Raw genomic sequence first — 8,682 nt, forward strand, 5'->3', positions numbered from 1 at the left:
TCAGATCAAGGTCATCATCATCATCATGGAATGACCAACCGTTGGAATAACGTGTCATGATCTCACAATGTTCAAGGAACTAACACACAAGTTATAAATGCAAACTATCCAAGCAATCACACACAAGTAAGAAAGAAAGAGATAGAATACGATATTAGCGAATGCTCCTCTCGCTTCGTTCTTCCTTTATGTAAGTTGTCTTATTCTTTTCCTTCGCTCCTATTTCTCTTTTTGGCTTTTTTTTTTGGTAAAGTAGTTCCTGAAAAAAAAAAGATAAGAAATTACGAAAATAAAGAAAGAAAAAAATCTAAGTTAACAAATAACACTAAACTAATGAACAAAACAATCTATAAGCATGAAAAGTCAGTTAACTTCACCCACATTGACAATCCTAAGCATAATATGTCAAACCAAGCATAATCGATCAAAAGTTACTAAGTATCGACTATCAAACTAATAACATACTATCAAATGAGTTGACAACGATCAAAGTATAACACTAATAAGCATAATCCGTCAAACTAAGTATAACCAATCAAAAGTTACTAAGCATCGACTATCAAATTAAGTACGGACTATCAAACTATGTGTCAATAAGCAATTACGAACAAGGTTTCTAATTCATATAATTAGACGAAGTAAACTAAACTAACATTTACACAAATCATAAGTCATTCATCACATATCACATCATGTTTCACGAGTATCGGATTACAAAAGTTAGCTAGACATGGCGATACAAATAATAAAAGTAAGAAGATAAAGTAAGACAAAGTTAAGATTGAAATCCCCCTTTTCCGATGATGGCGCGAGGCTAGGATAGTTGGAAAATATGAATATGTATGTGCTGCCAATCTCCCCTAGCAATATCCTGATTTCCCCTTAACAGAGCAGATTAGGTGTCCCCTCAGTGAAAACTAGGGTTCCCCTTAGCAACAATACCTTCTTCTTCCTCCAAACTAAACCACCATGAAAGCTTCACTTAAGCTTTCTCTCTCTTAAAATATCAACCAAAAACACAATAGGATGACAAGGGATTCAAGGCAATAATCAAGGGAGCAAAACCCCTAAACTTTCCGGTCAAGAAAGTGGTCAGAAAAGTCAAGAACCACCGCCCAAAGTTAAGAAATTCCGGGCAATAAAACTTGAAGATTCCGATCGAGAAGCTACTGTCTCGTGCTGCTTAGTGTGTCCCGTGCCACCTTTTGCTATCCCCGTGCTGGTACTGTGCGTCCCGAGCAGCTCCAATGGTGTTTGGTGCTCAAACCTAGCTGCTCCAATGGAGTTTTTTTTCGAAATATCAAGGGCAGCCCGAGCTGTTGTTGTTGTCGGCTTCCTTCTCTTTCCCTTGCCGGCCAAGCTTGGCCGGTCCTTGTATGATGGCCGGCCAAAGCTTGGCCGGCACCTCCTTCCTTTCTCCCTCTACAAACCCTCAAGAACTTTTCACAAACCCTAGTTCCTTGATTAGATGGAGAGCGTAATCTAAACCCTAGCTTTTTGATAATAAAGAAGATAATCCCAAGTCTGATTTCCTTTTTCTTTTCTAAAGACCCACACCTTTTCTTAATGGCCCAAAGACTAAAACTAGGTCACTTGACTTGGTCCAACTTCTTTAACTTGGGCCAAACTAGGGGTTCTCATAAAACTTCCATTTGTCCCTTCTCTTTTAAGCTTCTGGGCTTGTCATTTAGAAATCAATGGAGTGCCTGTAAGTTTGTCTTTACTTATAATTTACAGAAATGACCAAAATGACCCTTCTCTTCTTTCTTCCATAACTTCTCCGTCCTAACTCCGATTCAACTTCTGTTTTCGCCGTCGGACTCACCATTGACTCCACTTTCCATCTAACCTCTGATTTTCTCAAAATGATCAAAATATCCCTGGTATTCTTTTCTTCCGGTCTCTTCCACATGAGATGAAAATGTGATAAATGTTCCGTTTTATTTCGATTGAAGCGTCAAACTCCAAATAAGGTACCTACCAAGAAAAACTTATAAATAATTAGAAATAAAACACGAAAAGAACTAACTTATCGAAGTTAAGCGTTGCAAATGTGGCATTTTAACGCCACATCAGTTGCATATTGATTCCTCCTTGGTTGTTATTTCTGGTGATCTACTTTCTTTCTCATCCACTGTGATATAATCTCAATTCCTCTTCATCCAACCTCTCCCATATCCCTCGCACTCAGTTTTGGAAGGAAATAGATGGAGGTGGAGGTTAGAAAGAAAGATAGTTTGTGCTTATCGGGTCGGGTGCCGGGTGAAAGACCCTACCCGTCTCCCGTCTATGTATGCCCGATATTTCCTAGCCCTAGGCCGCGAGACACATATTTCCTATAAACAGTTTTCTCATTTTCCTCATGAATATTTAAACTGCCTGTTAAGTTTCTGAGGCGTGGTTCTCACTCGTCTAAATTGTGTTAAATGCGTTTCTCTTTATTTTCTTGGATTGGGTTCCTTTTACGATGGACCTCCTGCTCCGCTAGGGTTTGCTCTTTCAAAATCTTCTATTTTTCGTCGATAACTTTGTGGGCTTTCAAATCTAGATCTAGATTATAATAATACAATACAAATTTTGATCCAGAAAGGTATGAGATTTGTTTTGCGGATCAACTCTTGGCGTCGGAAGTATTAGAAACCCTAGAAGAACTACAGTCGAAGTAGGTCGGTTGATATGAAGTTGTAGATTTGATCGGGAGTTCTTTTTTCTTCGTTGCATATGATCGCCATGATCCTCGAGTGGAAAACCGACTTTGTTTGATGAAGCAATGGTATGTTAATTCTCTGTTCTGAAATTTAAGTTCTTGATACACATGATTGGGTTATTAACTACGGCAAAGTAAGATCCCAGAAAAATTTAAGGTCTTTACAAACTCGATCTAATCATTAGATCTTTCTTTTATCCCAAGTTATGTATCAAAGTCTTTTTAGGGTTTTTCAGTATCTGTTTCTTATACAAATATCATATGATGCGAATCTGTTGATGCCCTATTATCTTGTAAAGTATACAACTTCACTAGAAAAGTTAAACTTTTAAGACTATTAACGTGGCTATCATCACTTAAAAACATGTCACTTTGTTGGCCTATGTATTACAAAAAATTTCGACCGACAATCAAGGGAAAGATTTTTCAAGTTTGGCACTGATCATAAACGTATGGCGACATGTGTGTGCATCACATTAACATTTCCAAAGAGGTCCTGAAACAATAACATTTCCAAAGAGACGGTAATTGCAGAGAATCTATATACGTAGTTGTGTTATTCTTGTAAATATTTAGTTCTGTGCTTTAGTCTTACATTCATCATATTTTTGCACACAACAAAGTAATCGAAGGTATGGTTTAGCAAGTGGGTTATTGGCGTATGTTGTGGCCTATATGATGTATATATTTGTTTGTTCAGTGTATAATGTATTTTTAATTTCAAGCCAAGCTTTTCATGTACCATATTCTTCTGGTTACAAAAGCCAAGATACAATATTCTTAGAAAGGTGGTATAAGTTTGGTTTCCGACATGGTGTTATGTATAACGTTAAAATTGGTGTGGGTTTCAATGATGCATGAGTTCGCTTGTTGACTTGGACTGTATTATATATAAGTTTTAGTTCTTGTTGCTTGTTTTGGATTTAAAATTAGATTACATATTTCGGGTTTCTAACTTCTGCAAGTACATATGTTTTATTTTCCACCTACAGTTTGGTTATTAATACTAAACTGACTTACGTGTTTGCATCACATTAAGCAACAAAGGGTCTCTCGTACAATTAAATAACTAGACAAATGTTTGGTTATTAATACTAAACTGACTTATAGTGAATATATGTAGTTGCTTTAGTTTTATATTATTTAGTTATGTGTTATTTCAAATTTAATATTTTAATGTTTTGACCAAAAATTTACATTCATCATATTTTTGTACGCAACAAAGTATTCGAGGGTATGGTTTTGCAAGTGGGTTGTTGGCATATGTTGTGGGCGTGTGGCCTATATGACGTATGTACTTGTTTGTTCAGTATAAATAATGTTAGCACGGTGGTATAAGATTGGTTGTCGAGGTGGTGTTATATATAGTGCTACAATAAGTGTTGGTTTCAAATGGTGCATGAATTTGCTTGTTGACTTGGACACTATTATATATATAGTTCTTGTTGCTTGTTTTGGATTTAAAATTGTATAAACTATATAATTTTTAGTTTTTCTAACTTCTCCAAGTACATACATTCTATTTTTCCACCAATTGTCAAGGGAAGGATTTTACAAGTTTGGTTATTGATGCGAAGCTGACTTGTGTGTGTGTGCATCACATTAAGCAATAAAGGGTCTCGAGGACAATTAAATAACTAGACAAATGGTGGTCATAGTGAATGTAGGTTGCTTTAGTTTAATTAGTAATTAGTTATTTTCTATGTCAAAATTAATATTTTAATGTTTTGAACAAACATTTACACTCCTCATGTTTTTGCACACAACAAAGTATTAGAGGGTATGGTTTTGCAAGTGGGTTGTTGGCATATGTTGTGGCCTATATGATGAATGTACTTGTTTGTTCAGTATATATAATGTATAGTGGTATTATGAGTCTCAAGCCAAGATTTCCATGTACCATATTCTTCTACCAAGTAGTTGTTACAAAAGCGGAGATACAAGATTGTTAACACGGTGGTATAAGTTTGGTTGTCGAGGTGGTGTTATTATATATAGTGCTACAATCGCTGTCGGTTTCAAATGGTGCATGAATTTGCTTGTTGACTTGAACAATATTCTATATATATAGTTTTTAGTTCTTGTTGCTTGTTTTGGATTTAAAATTGTATAAATTATATAATTTTTAGATTTTCTAACTTCTGCAAGTACATACATTCTATTTTCCACCAATTGTCAATAGAAGGATTTTACAAGTTCGGTATTAATGCGAAACTGACTTATGTGTGTGCATCACATTAAAAGCAACAAAGGGTCTCGAGGACAATTAAATAACTAGACAAATGGTGGTCATAGTGAATGTATGTGGTTACTTTAGTTTTATTAGTATTTAGTTATTTGCTATGTCAAAATTAATATCTTAATGTTTTGAACAAACATTTACATTCATCATGTTTTTGCACACAACAAAGTATTAGAGGGTATGGTTTTGCAAGTGGGTTGTTGGCATATGTTGTGGCCTATATGATGAATGTACTTGTTTGTTCAGTATATATAATGTATAGTAGTATTTTAAGTTTCAAGCCAAGCTTTTCATGTACCATATTCTTCTATCAAGTAGTTGTTACAAAAGCGAAGATACAAGATTGTTAGCACGGTGGTATAAGTTTGGTTGCCGAGGTGGTGTTATATGTAGTGCTACAATCGGTGTTGGTTTCAAATGGTGCATGAATTTTCTTGTTGACTTGGACAGTATTTTATATATATATATATATATATATATATATATATATATATACATAAGTTTTTGTTCTTGTTGCTTGTTTTGGATTTAAAATTTTATAAATTATATCATTTTTAGATTTTCTAACTTCTCCAAGTATGTACATTCTATTTTCCACCAATTGTCAAGGGAAGGATTTTACAAGTTTGGTTATTAATGTGAAACTGACTTACGTGTGTGCATCACATTAAGCAACAAAGGGTCTCGAGGACAATTAAATAACTAGACAAATGGTGGTCATAGTGAATGTATGTGGTTGTTTTAGTTTTATTAGTATTTAGTTATTTTCTATGTCAGAATTAATATTTTAATGTTTTGAACAAACATTTACATTCATCATGTTTTTGCACACAACAAAGTATTCGAGGGTATGGTTTTGCAAGTGGGTTGTTGGCATATGTTGTGGCCTATATGATGAATTTACTTGCTTGTTCAGTATATATAATGTATAGTAGTAGTTTGAGTTTCAAGCCAAGCTTTCCATGTACCATATTCTTCTATCAAGTAGTTGTTGCAAAAGCGGAGATACAAGATTGTTAGCATGGTGGTATAAGTTTGGTTGTCGAGGTGGTGTTATACTGTTATATATAGTGCTACAATCGGTGTTGGATAAAATTGTATAAATTATATATTTTTAGATTTTCTAACTTATGCAAGTACATACGTTCTATTTTCCACCAATAATCAAGGAAGGATTTTACAAGTTTGGTTATTAATACTAAACTGACATACATTAACCCGAACAAAGGGTCTCTATAACTATTACGTACCTGTAGTTCTCTTGTTAAATAGTATCACTAGTATAATGCGACTTTATTCTCATAAACTAACAACTACTAGTTTCTTTTTTCTTTGTCTACATCAACAAATATGAGGTTCACCTTATTGCCCCGCCTTCCTGTCAACAATGTAGTGCCACAGGTATCACCATTTTCCTGTGGCGCCTTTTTATTATAAATGTTGTGATCACGAAATATAAATAGTGAAATAGTGGTTACCCATGAAATATAAACATTTTCCGTAGGTACTTAAATTTCAGCTGAAACATGTGGAACTGAACAGTCATTGGCACTGAAATAATAAAAAAAGACATTGTATGTCGAATTTTATTTATGTTGACCACCAAAAGCAAAAACATTGGGGTCATAATACCATGCTGGAAATCTTACCAAATAATAGATTAGTTAATAGTTAGTAATATGCTCAATTTATACAATGAGATTTCTTGTTTTTTTGGTAGTTGCGTTGGAGAAGCATCTTGAAGATGATAAGAAAGAGGTGAAACCATTTAGTTATGAAGGACTAATTGGTTAGCTTATGAATCAACTCTATGTTTTATTATTTACGACTCTATACATCATGTCCAGTCAACTGGTTTTAGCGTTTAGGCAATATAAGCATAATTTTTAAGCTACGAGAAGCCACTACCTGTTTTTTGGGATTGTGAATTTCTAAGGAAAAGATAAGAGTTACGCCGGATAGCTGCTTCATCAGATATTGTCAGCTGAAACAGGTAGTGGAAAATATGATGTGGACATGATGTATAGAGTTACGCCGGATAGCTGCTTCACAACGTAAGCTTCCATCAACCTACTTGCAAAACCATGCACTCGCATACTTCGTTGGGTGGAAAATATGATGTGGACATCATTGTTTAAATCAATTAAGATATTAAATTTGAAATAACACATAAATATTTATAACTAAAGCAACAACACACATTCACTATAACCACCATTTGTTGACCAACTACCCCTGGCTGGGAATATGATGTTGACCAACTACCCCAATAGTGATTCCCATATATTCTCTGATGTTGACCAACTACCCCTGGCTTAGGTACCATAAGATAGAAATCTAGAGAACAGCCCATGGTTCACTAAATACTGACAATATCTAATGATTGATGGAGTTACAGTGGTGTCTTAATCACTTTGGTGGGTTTCCCATTGCTGCCCGGGTGAGGCGTTTGCTTCTAAATGCCTATGTCTATCATATTTGGAAGGAGCGGATTAACAGGGTATTTAGAGGCGATGTTATGTCACCGGGGCTGATTTTTCATACTATTTGCGATGAAGTGCGGATCAAACTGAATACTATTACCAAACGATTTGAAGATACTGAGGAGAACATGAGGACCATTGATCGATGGAATCTTACTATCTCTCTTCAAAAGTCAGTCTATACTTCATGTAAATGGACTCGGCCGATGACAGGGAGATATATGATTAATACCGATGGTGCTCTAAACGAGGTGGATGCGGGGTATGGAGCTATTATTCGAGATTCGGAGGGGATTGTTGTTAGAGCAGCCACGGGTCAGGTTGATGGACAGACTATCTTTATACGTGAGTTGCAGGGTGTTGAGTTGGGATTGGAGTTAGCACTTAGTGCTGGGTTGCAGGAAGTTGAACTTGGTCTTGATTCGATGAATATCAAGTTACTTCTTGCAAAACCAAATCAGGAATTACCATGGCGGGCGAGGCGTTTATGGAAGAGAGTTCAGAGGCTTAAGAGTCAATTTCGGAATTTTCGGGTGTTTCATGTCTATAGGAAGCAAACCAAGCTGCTAATCACTTGTCAAATATGAGGCTCGGACCGGGAGTAACTCACTTGAATGTCAGTCAACTGCCGGTGGAACTAGTCAACATTGTTAATGCGGACTCTAAAGGGACAGTGAGAATGAGGAAAGGGTGGGGCTAATGAAATGATGTAATTTGATTTCTTTATTGTTTTATTTAGTTTTATTTCATTGAATTCGGTTCGGGCTTCTCCCGCTTATCATTATAAAAAAAAACTGCACCAAACTGTGTAACAAAATTGTGTCGACTCCTCAAATTGTAAAAAAAATTATAGCAATATGAAACTGCACCAAACTGTGTAACAAATTTTTTCGCACGAGTTGTGATTTTTTTTCATCCAATATGTTTCATATGTCCTAGAAATCACTTCCATGTGATGTTTTTGGGGTTTTACTACAATTTCGACCCCTCAAGTTGTGATTTTTTTTGTCATCAATATGTTTCTTATGTCCTAAAAATCCATTTCATATGATGTTTTTTGGGTTTTACTCAATTTTGACCCCTCAAATTGTAAACAAAACTGTATCGACTCCTCAGATTGTAAACGAAATTGTAGCAATATGAAACTGCAGCAAACTGTGTAACAAATTTTTTCGACCGAGTTGTGATTTTTTTCATCCAATACATATTTCCTAAAAATCCATTCCATATGATGTTTGGGGGGGGGGGGA

This window comes from Eschscholzia californica, unplaced genomic scaffold, assembly GCF_041429995.1.
Source record: "Eschscholzia californica isolate CP2 unplaced genomic scaffold, dmEscCali1.0.p SCAF_1, whole genome shotgun sequence".
NCBI lineage: Eukaryota > Viridiplantae > Streptophyta > Magnoliopsida > Ranunculales > Papaveraceae > Eschscholzia > Eschscholzia californica.